At 45.2% G+C, this 11,614-nt stretch overlaps 1 long non-coding RNA gene across 1 annotated transcript; it reads left to right on the plus strand.

Moving 5' to 3' along the window:
- Positions 1-514: 514 nt before the first annotated feature.
- LOC129691290 (uncharacterized) lies at positions 515-10,661 on the plus strand. Its single transcript, XR_008722445.1, has 3 exons — positions 515-611; positions 3,514-3,706; positions 10,330-10,661. It is a non-coding gene; the product is annotated as an uncharacterized LOC129691290 (long non-coding RNA).
- Positions 10,662-11,614: the final 953 nt, after the last annotated feature.

Here is an 11,614-nt window from a genome sequence, read left to right on the forward strand (position 1 = left end):
AGTACAAGCCGCTTAAGTGGTCCTTCTTGCCCAGACACTGCAAATGTGGCAACCTCAGCTCTGGACATATGCCTCAGCCCTCCTCTTTTCAGACCTCAGATTTCCTTCCATCTCTGCCCACCAGCTCCCCTCAACACTTTGCAGTATACTGTTCCCTCTGACTGGAATCTCTGTTGACTGCTTGCCCACTGCACACTACAGCTAACTTCAATCCACCCCGCAGCTTCCAACACTTCTTCCCGGAGGCATTTCCCAGGCCCCACTCCCGCTTCCAAGTCTGGGAGGGTGGGGTGCTCCTCTTACTGCATCCACGCCCCATCAGCAGTCTTTATCCTGGTACTTATTCCCCCTTTGGGAGTTGCTGGCTTGAGGTCTCCATGAGCACAGTGTTGGTCTTCACCACTTTGTCTCCCCAGCATCTGGAGCCAAGTGGATGCATGCCAAATGCATGAGTCACCTGTGTGGACTTGTTCTCTAGTCCATCACCTCATTCTTACCCAGCTGTATTTTCCTCGCACAGGTGGTGAGCCTCCGCTAACTTAAGAACTCATCCTATTCTCAATACAGATTTCAACTCCAGCAACCAGTGGGAAAATCAGCATTAGCTCCTTGTGAGTAATGGGAAATTCCACTTAAATTGATCTGGGTCTGAATGAAGATTATGGTAGGAAACTTGGCTCAATAACTCTGATATGGAAACACTTAACTATACATGTCAGTGAATGAATTCTTTAATTGCTTGGGGAGGCAAGGAGATCTATTATGACACTCAAAATATTTTATGTTTTGAAATTCCTTTGTCTCAAGAATAATAACTACATCTTGGTGATTTGTAGTCTGACAGCCGATTCCATGTATATTCACGTATCTGTTCTCACTCTGGGGGAATGAAGGCGACCCCTTCTGCAAATGAAGAGTAAAGAAGGTTAACTAAGGGACTTATTCAAACTTCAGGCCAGCATCTGGCAGAGCCTAAAATCACGTGCACAAGGTGTGACCGAGGCCTCTGGTACCAAAGTGTTCTCTGCCACAATCCTTATCTACACAGTAAAAGGAACCAATGGAGCTTTGGCTGGCTGAAATCACTGGCCATGGCTTCCAGGTGAAATATTGTTAGCCAGTCACTGTGATGGTTAATTTTCACAGGGCTAAGGGATGAGTAAGCCTGTTTGTTAAAGTAGTGTTTCTGAGTGTGTGCATGAGGATGTGTCTAGAAAAGAGCAACATTTTGGATCAGGAGATTGAGTGAACAAGCCCTGGCCAGTGTTGAGTGGACCTCATCCAAGCCACTGGATGTGTGACTGCAATGAGAAGGTAGAACAAAGAGACTTCTCTTTGCTTTAGCTGAGATACGTATATCTGTAAAATAGTTCTGATATTACATGCACATGCATATGAGCACACAACATTACATGTGTATACATACACATTCTATTGGGACTATCTCTCTGGAGAGACAGCAAGTTTTACTTTCCCGCCTAGATTATAATACCTTCTGGACTAGAAGTTTATGACTTTCATGTGAGCCTATTTTCTCAGACTTTTCATGTCCTGCACATTCTGTTGGAACGTACGCTCTCAGAGGCCGGGGACTTGCATTTTACAACCGCATTCCCAGAATGCAATGAATATATTATGTGAGTAGTGAGAGAAATTGTTTCATGTTGCGGGGGCCATTACCAAGCTTTGGGCATAATCAAACTACAGTAAATGCCTAAGATTTGCACAGAGGCCAGCATTGGTTCCTTCTCCTGGTAAAAAGGCTGCCCATAAAACTGACAGGAGCCTTGGGTGTCCGGCAGACAGCTGTGCCAGACACCTATGCCCCCCGTCCTTTGTAGGAACAACATTAACAAGAGCGGAATGAAAGCAAAGCCTAGTGCCCGAGTTTAAAACATTTCTACTACCACCTTTTGGAGTAGATCAAGTAATGTCACCGTGAGCTCTCAGCTCAAGCCCCTCTCTGCTACACTGTCTTCTAGGGAGAGGAAAGCAGTGCTTTAGGATACTGTTTGTGCTGGGTGTGAGATGGCTCTGGGACACAGGAATGTCTACTGTCTCAGAACCTGGGAGTCTAAGTAGCACCAGACCTGCTGATAGCTCAGCTACCTAAGATATGTTCCTTCCCCCTTATCTGTTCAGTGTGCTGAGGTCACATAATCTTGGTTCTCTGGGGGTGAAGATGTTGGGCTGAGCTGGCCCGGCAGCACCAACACCAGCTCTGGTTTCCAGCCTGCAGTTGATCTGGAGAAGGAGAGCAGTAAGAATGGCAACATCCTGAGCTGTGCACATACCTGAGTGCCCGCTGCACTTATTTCAGTAACTCTGGACCTCACAATTGGTAAACTGGGTCTGGGGGCAGTCACTGAGCCTCCCTAGAAAGGAGCGGCAAGAAAGAAGAGAGTCTCTGAGAAGGAGGCTGAGGCTAAGGAAAGCAAAAATGGTGGGCTTTGATTAGAGTTCCGAGAACGTGCCTCCCACAACCCCCTATCTCCTCCTATGCTGACCCTTGCTGGTGAGTCAGAGACCATCTAATCTCATGACTTCTTTTACAGAGAGTGGAAGCCAAGGCCACTTCACACAAAGGGACTGACCCAAGGACCAGCTGGAGGCAGAGGCAGAGTTAGAAGTGACCCCTAAGGCTTGTCTCAGGGTCCTTCCCCCATTCCACTCACGCCGAGAGGGTACTACGTGGCAAATACTGAGTGGAACTGGAAGGCAGCCAAGTCCAGCAATGAGACAAGGCACATCAGCAGGGCAGCACAAGAAATCAGCAGCTTAGAAGATGGGTCAGGATTGTGGGATGAGACAGATTAGACGCAGAAGGTTAGACCACAGAGCTGACAGATCAAGGACCACGTGAATAACTTGTTAAGGCGAATGCTGTGACACTGATGTTGATAAAGCAGGACTCTGCCTGTACAGTGTTTCTGTAGCCTGTGAGTCTTAAGGCAGCATCTATGCTTACCCATCTTTAGATCTATGGCTTGATCCCTGAGCCACTAAGTGTCTGGTAAAGAAATGAATGAATGAATTAATGAATGAATGGATCAATAAATCAATGAACAATGAATGTCAGAGAGCCCCCTGGAACAGCAGCTCTGGTGCTCTATCCTTTACCAGCTATGAACGCAGGGCTCGGAGCTGAAAAATGGGATGATGACAGTACTCACTTCATAAAGCTGTGTCAGGATTAAACAAGATCAGACAACTAAAGTGGGCAATAAATATTCGCTATTTCTAGGACGGCTATTTTTACAATGCAGAACCAAGGGGGAGTTAAATTGGATGAGGCTGAAGAATGGATCATAGCATAGCCAGATGTTTAGGCCGAGATGACTTGTGTCTATTTCTCTTATCACCCGTGCTTTCTTCTCCCTTCCTGACATTAAGTTTGCAGTTCACCAATCCCCTGTGCTCGAGGCCCATCTCCAGACTGTCATGTCATATAAACCCTGATTTAGAGACATGCTAGGCAGTAAGCACGCATGTTCTTTTCCTTTCTGTTAATAGGTGTATTCTAAACTTGCCGGCATCATGAGCACATCAGCTGGAGCCATACAGAGATAATGGCAGCCATACCATGAACATGCTCCTTGGGGCCATTTTGAATGGAGAAACAAGTCAGCTCAGTTATGGTCACATCCATTTCTGAACATCTCTCCTCCTTGCTTGGGCAAGGTAGGAAGGGGTGGCATAAAAGCAGGTAAGCAGTGAATGTCGGATTCACAGTTGGTGTGAGGCTTCCCAAGAAAGGCTTCCCTGGTTCTCAGGTTCTATCCCCTGAGTGGTTGTAGACCCAGCCTCAGCCTGTACTCTCAGGCTTCCTCGGTCTCAAGCGAGTATCACCAGACCTCTAAGTTCTTGCTGGCTGGTGTTACCCACCCCACTTCCTCTTCCACCTTTTGGCGCTCTGGCTGTGGCTCCTGCCCACCAAGGGACCCATTTCTCCAAGCTCCCCCTTCTCTTTCAAGCTCTTATTCCTACCTTGATTCCTGCAAGGGCCAACTGCATCCTGAAAAATGCAACCTTAGACTATCTTGTAGTTATATGTCTTCTTTGGTGGCCTGGAGATGTCATGTTAAAGAAGCCCTGGGCTCTGTGAATCAGTGCAGGTGCTATATGGAAGAGTTTCACGAAAGTTTGAAAGAAATCATAAGCAATAGTTTGTACTTAAACTCATATCTTTGCAGCTCAAGATTGCCAGTGGTCCCTTATGGTTGCCTATAATTGCCAGTGGTCACCTAGGGTGAAGTCGTGCAGAGCATTTCAGCTTGGTGTCCTCTGCATCACTTCACTCATTATTATGGCAAAATAAGCTGGCAACTTGAGGGAATAAGGCTGTCTTTTGGCTCCTAGTTTGAGAGGGTAGTCCATCATGGCTGGGAAAGCATTGTAATAAAAACTAACTCTAGCTGTGAAAGCAGGAGTGTAGGGCGGGTGAGCAATAGTGATCAGCGTATTTTCTCTGTTTTATTCCATCTAGGACCCCTGCCATTAGGCTGGTTCTACCCCCATTCGGGGTGGATCTCCCTTCCATAGGAACCCCCTCACAGACAGACCCAGAGCTGTGTCTCCTAGGTGATTCCAAATCCTGTCAAGTTAAGGGTAAAGATTAGCCATCACCTTTCCCAGCAAGCAAAGAGTCTGTGCTCAGGGAATCAAAAGGGCTTTCCAGGGAAACAATGCCAGTGAGACACAAAAGGCAGCAGACTAGGACAATGGTTCTCAACCTGTGGGTCAAGACCCCATCGGGGGTCCCATATCAGATATCCTGCATATCAGATATTTACATTACAATTCATAACAGTAGCAAAATTACAATTATGAAGTAAAAATGAAACCAATTTTATGGCTGGGGGAGGGGTTGCCAGAACATGAGGAACTGTATTAAAGGGTCTTAGCATTAGGAAAGTTGAGAACCGCTGGGCTAGGACTTAAATACACATGGATTTGAATACACAACCACATAGAAGACCCTTAAGCAGACAGACTCTAATAATGAGGCCCAACCAAAGCCAGAGGGGAACTGTCACTATGGAACAAATTAGACAGAATGAGGCAAGAGAGAGCCAGAGCACTTTCTAGAAGTTATGAGGATGACAGTGTCTACAAATATTCTTAGGGCTTGCTGCCTAACAGGAAGAATTACTTGGAGAAAGAGAGTCTTACTGTGCAGAGCTTCTGGGCTTAAAAATATATTTGGGAAGCAGAGGTTAAGAGGATGGTTCTGTGGGTAAGAGTACTTGTTCTGCAAGGAAGAGAGCCTAGGTTTGAACTCTTGGCACCACATAAAAGGCCAGCCATGGCTACCTATAACTCCAGTGTTGTGAGGTGAGGATGGGTGGATCCTGAGAACCCAATGGATAATCAGCATAGCCAAAGCATATGTTCAATGGGAGATCTTCTCTCAAGGTAATAAGGCATAGGGCAGATACCTGGCATCCTGTTATGTCCTCATCAAGGGTGTTCATGCATGCATGCAGAGTAACACACTCACATGCACACACACAATTTTCCTATCAGCTACCATTTTGAGGAAGGTTAAAAAATTAATTTTGATCTCAAACAAAGAAAACAAAAAAAGTTAAAAATAACATCCTTGATATATTTGTGGCTGAAGGAGCCCATGTATTATATATATCATATATAATTTACATTGCTTAAGATATAAGTTAAGTTCTGGGGCTGGAATTATGGCTCAGTTGTTAAAATGCTTTCCTAACATAGAACCTTGGGTTCAACCCAAGAACTACATAAACTTTTTGCAGGTAACGCACACCTGTAGTCCTTGCTCTCAAGAGGAAGATCAGAGGTTCAAGGTCAGCCTCAGCTACTTGGGAAGGAAAGGAAACACATCTGTCTTGCAGTTGCCCAGCCAGTGAGTGAAGGAGCTATGACTAAATTCCTACTGACATGCTCTGAGTTGGAGCTCTGAAGTGGGGCCTGTAAGGAAGCAGAGGACAATGCTCATAAAGTTTTGTAGCCTGGCAAGAGTAAGTTAAGGGGGAGACGAAGCCAGGAGAGCAAAGACCTCAGAAGAGCAAGATTCCAATCTGCTGAATACCAGATGGCATTGGGTTGAGGGAGAAAAAGGGTGTCTCCAGAGCTGAGGTATGCGGCCTCCTGTTGAGGGGCATCCTAGAGGGAATTGCACCTCAAAGCGCACCATGGACAGAAGCAGGAGCTTCTCTTTCAGGACCCTGCATCTATAATGCTGCCCAGTTTCCCCTAAAAGGGACCAACAAGGTCGCTGAGCAGATTTGTGTAACAAAAACAGAGACTATGGGAGAAGCAGGCCTTTTCCTCAAGCGAGATGAGGCAGCCATGCAGAGCTGGTCGCTTTCATTGGGTTCCCAGAAGCCATCGTCTGGCCAAGGAACAAGGATAGCCTGGGAATGGTATTTGGATCCTCTGTAAGGGCAGCTGGCATTGGGGTGTCTTTGCTTTCTCCCCATCACAAGAGATGGCAGGCGTCATTCAATAGCCAAGGTAGTTAGTCTGATTTTTCAAAGCAGAACCAGGGCAATTGTGCACTCCTTTGTGTTGCTCGGTACCCTGATTGTTAGAGAGGGATACGTGTGCTTTCCGTAGTTAATGTAGACATCTGTGTTCCTTTGCAATAGAGTATAATAGTTTCAGCCTTATTAACGCTGGTGCCAGGGCACTGCCTTTGCAGGGTAAAATGAGCTGCTGTAGCAGCCTAGTGACACAGTTACTTCAAATCCCCCTCTTCAGATAGGCTTAGTAGCAAGTTATTTACTTCTCTGAATCTCCATAGTTTCTTTCTTCTTGTTGTTTAAAGTCTCTGCTTCCATAGTGTAAGGGCACTCAAATCCCATCTCTCAGGGTCCTTTGGCTCTGACTACAATCTCTACTCCAGTTTTTGACATGCAGTATTGGTAGGCTAGTGACCTAGTGATCTTGCTAGATGGTGGCCATGAACTCATTGGGTGCAAATAGTGTGCACTCAGGCATACTAAAGACTTCTTTTATTTTATTTTTTATGCATGTGCACGCAGTGGCCAGAAGATGGCTTCAATTATAATTCTTCCATCTACCTTGTTGGTGGATTGTTTTGTTTTGTTTTGTTTTGTTTCGTTTTGTTTTATTTTAGACAAGGTGTTTCATTACTCTGGAATTCATGAAGTAGGTTAGGCCAGTGAGTTTCAGAAATCTGCCTGTCCCTGGCTTCCTCAACCCAGGGATTACAAGTGTAGGCCACCTGGCCTAACTTTTTAAAATGTAGGTTCTAGGGATCAAACACAAGTCCTCATGCTTGCAGCATATCCTAGCCCCATATTCTAGACTTCTGGAAGAGAAACATCAAAAGCATGGCCCCACTCTCTGAGGCTTTTATGGTCTACCCAAAAAAGGTATTGTATTGCTCAGATATTTGAGGATAATTGGAAAGGAGGAAATGTGGGTTAATCAATATATGTCAGAGCTCATTGACAACAAAGGTCTTTGCTACCTTACATGAGTGGGAGGGGTGAACTTCTTACTAAAGAGATGAGAACAGCGACACTAGACAACTATATAATTATATGGGATTTCAGCATGTAAGTAGTTTACTTTGCACATAACATAGAAACTCTGGGCTCAAAGAATGCTTGGCACTTAGCAAAAACATTATTTTTCTCTTGATCTTTAAAACAAACTTTAGGCAATTTCTTTATTAATGCATTGCCTACATTGAGAGCCAAGACGGAAGGATTGAATGGGTAGGGCGCTCATACCAACATCGGGTCCTGAGTTCGTGGGGTCTCATGTAATAGCTGAGGACAGCTATGCATGTCCAGAATCAAACCCAGCACTGAGGTAACTGAAATGGTGAGGTCCAGGTTCAGTGAAAGACCTCGCCTCAAAAATAACTACTACTACTAATAATAATAATAATAAGGTGAAGAGTAACAGAGAAAGACTTAATGATGTCAGCCTCTGGCCTCCACATGCACATGGTTGCATGCATCTTTGCATATGTGTGTGCACGTATGTGTACTCTCTCACACACACACAGATGCGGGGGGGGGGGGGGGGGGAAGACAGATTGACTTAGAGAAATAATTATGAGCTATAGCTGTGATGATCACCAGCACATAGCTGCCATGAATCTGGCCAAAGGCTAAAGCTCAATTACAGCTACACCTGGAATAACCCATCCACTGCTCTCATCTGCCTCAGGCTCAGGATTTTGCCAACACTGCCTGGAGTCAGAGGGCCTCTCTGCCTCTGCCTTTGGGAACTGCCAGTCCTCAGCAAAGAAGGCCATTTCTAAGCCCACCCTCTGTGAATGGGCAGACCACTTTGGGCTACCTCTTCCAAATGACCTGATCTCAGCAGCTGCTCTGTGGACAGGGAAGGGGTTACAGGAGCAGGACAACCTGGAAGTGTATTTTCGGTCTTGCCTCTTTACCCCTTTGAGCTTCTATTTTTTTTCCCCTCTGAGTAACCTCAGTTGAGGCACCTACTGCTTTTACAACCACATCTGGTACAAAACATGCAGTTATAAAATCTCAGCTTCCACCAGAAGCAGCTATCATCTGGGGCGGTTCAGAAATAAAACACCTATTTAAAGACGGGCACATGGCAAGAATACATGCTGAGGCTCACCAGAACCCATGTTCAGCTGGCATGCCACTCACTTCAGATGTCTTTCCATACTTTCTTCCTCATCTCAATAAGTGAAATACAAACTATGTCTATTTGAAGTTATCTTACTAACATTCTAAAAGGTTTCTTACTTGATTTCCCGTCGTGCATAACACTAAAAATGGGAGCTTTCTCCATATATACAAGTTCACATTTTATGAAAAGATCTTTTTTACAGAAAGAATCAAGCAAAAATGGACTTCACTTCTTTCCAGAATGAGAATTGCTTTATTTTCTTTTGATGTTTAAAACATAGAGTGTATGCTTGGTGGAAGCAAAATAGACATACATATATACATATATAGATATATACATATATACATACATACATACAACACACACACACATTTGTTTCTTAGTCTTAGTATCACACAATAGTCACTTGGGAATTTGTTTTTAAAACCCAAAGCCTGAATCCCAGGTGAAGAGATTGACCTGAGCTGAGACATAGGAAGGAATTCTGACTTAAAAATTCCCAGAGACATGAACTCAGTGGCTAGCTCTTTGATCACCTCCTCCTGAGGGGAAGCAGCCTTACCAGGCCACAGAGGAGGACAATGTAGCCACTCCTGATGAGACCTGATAGGCTAGGATCAGATGGAAGGGAAAGAGAACCTCCCCTATCAGTGGACTTGGAGAGGAACGTGGGAGGAGATGAGGGAGGAAGGGTGGGATTGAGAGGGAATGAGGGAGGGGGCTGCAGCTGGGAATCAAAGTGAATAAACTATAATTAATATAAAAAATTAAAATAAAAAAAGTCCCAGAGTAGTCTACAGTTAGTCTCAGGAAACATTGACTTACAGAAAGAAGAATATGAACATCACCCACACACAGTTCCTTGGGTATATGACTCCTCTCAGTTTTTAGTGTTGCTAATGGAGAAATCATTAGTAAGATGTAGTGACCCAGTCAAAGAGAGGAGACAATGGAACCCACATGTGTCAAGAAGCACCAGTTTAACTCATGCAAGTTTCTAATCCCAGAAGGGACTACCATCTCTCTGTCTTCCTTCAAGAATAAGGTTCTCAAGATGTGTGTTACTCTGCCCGTGCCTGCTTCCTTATAAATATAGGAAGGCCTTCAAAGCAAACATCCAGGCATCAGGTAGACTTTGTAAGTCAAGACTCCAGAGTAACCAAAATGGCGTGTGTGGTGATGGATACAAATGTGGGAAATTCTGTGGAGGCTCCAGACCTCCTGTTCATCTTCTTCAGCTATCCCACACAACCACCACAAAAAATGCTGAGCCAAACCAGAGTCTCTTATGTGGTGAGAATACTGGTTGTCTCAAGGCAAGGCTGGTGACTGGGAGGTGCAGAGAAGCATAGACAGGAGCTCAAGCAACAGGGAGGAGGTTGAAGATGAGCTGGGAAATGGACTAAGCTGTTATCCCTCTCCTATAAACTCCCCAAGCTGCTGGGATCCAGCTGCATGCTTATCAAGATTAACTCCATCTTTTTCACCATCCAGTGGTCTGCACTCACTGGAATAGAACGCTATTGACTGAGACCCACAGGCTTCGTCTTGTTGAAGTGCCACACAAGAAGGGGGGAAATGTGTTAAGTCATTTAACATAATCACTCACCACACAGTCTGACTGTGTACAATTATCCTTTAGCTGTCTCTTTATTAATCACAGATCCTTTGTTAATTTCCTTTTTTTTTTTTTGTCCCCAGAAACTCAGTTCTGGCTGCCAACTTAAATGCTCAGTTCGGCCATGCAGTTAGCAAGTTAGCAGCCATGGCCACCTTTGAGAGCAGATCAGTGGACCAGCACACTTTTGAAGTCCTGAACAGCCACCATGTTGTCATCTTGAAGAGTATGATTCTTCCCAGGTAGGATGTGGCATCATTTGTTTGCCCATCATTTCCTTGCCTGCCAGGTCAAGCGAGATATCTTCAGGAACCAGCAATGAATCATGACTGGGGGAAGGTCCTTCCCCCGAAGGAGCCATTTAAACATGTTGCTTCTAACTGCTTCTTTTCATAAAAGTGCAATACCACCAGTATATTACCCCTGCTCTCTGTATGTGAGTGTATCTTTATACGGCCCCCAAGCACTAACCGATTTCCACTCTCTGCAGGACATCACCCCCAATGAGGATGAATGTTGTAAGTTATCAAAGAGATTTTTGCTTTTGCTAATGATTGTCTGTTGACATCTGATCCTGTTCTGGCCTATGAAACATGAACAAATCCTGTTGGAAAAACACTCTCTTAATAAGAGATGTCAGTGGAGACCACCATAAGGGTTAACATCAATCGTCAAACTGGTGGGATCCAGAATCACCTAGCAGACATTCCTGGAAAGAATTGTCTAGATTAGGTTAACAGCGATGGGAAGACCTACTCGGAGGCCCGATTGCATCGTTCCACGAAAAAGGAGTTAGGCACCGGCGTTTGCCCCTCTCTGTCAGATGTGGTGTGAGCAGCCGCCACAGACTGCTTCCCCCATGACTTCCCCACCGTACGGCACTGTGCACTCAAAAAGGGAGCTAACAGAAGCCTGCCATTCCTTAGGCTGCTTCTTGTCAGGCATTCACACCAGCAATGAGAGAAGTTACCAATCCAACCGTCGGCGCTTACCCGCCTCCACTCTGGGTGTCTTCTGTGAGGACTTGCTTCTTGGAATTATGGATGCCATCTTGTGAGCATGTGATGACAGCTGAACAGGGGAGACCTATGCCCAGCTGGATACACTAAACAACCATAACTACTGTCCACTTCCAGATTCAACACTAAGTGTGAGGGTATTTATTTGAGCTTTAATTCATTCCTGGTAGAGTATTTGGGGACTTACAATCAAAAGCCTCCTAACTGATAAATGGGGTTTCTGTTGCTAAGAAAGGAGCTTTCTCTTTCAGTAGGGCATTTATGGAGGCAGGCTAGAGCCCGAAGGGCAGCGGAATGGCAGGCTCGGTGAGGGTGCCAGCAGCTGGGTATTAATGGGCGATGTGGTTCG

The sequence above is a fragment of the Psammomys obesus genome, unplaced genomic scaffold (genome assembly GCF_907164565.1).
Source record: "Psammomys obesus unplaced genomic scaffold, mPsaObe1.curated_primary_1811, whole genome shotgun sequence".
NCBI lineage: Eukaryota > Metazoa > Chordata > Mammalia > Rodentia > Muridae > Psammomys > Psammomys obesus.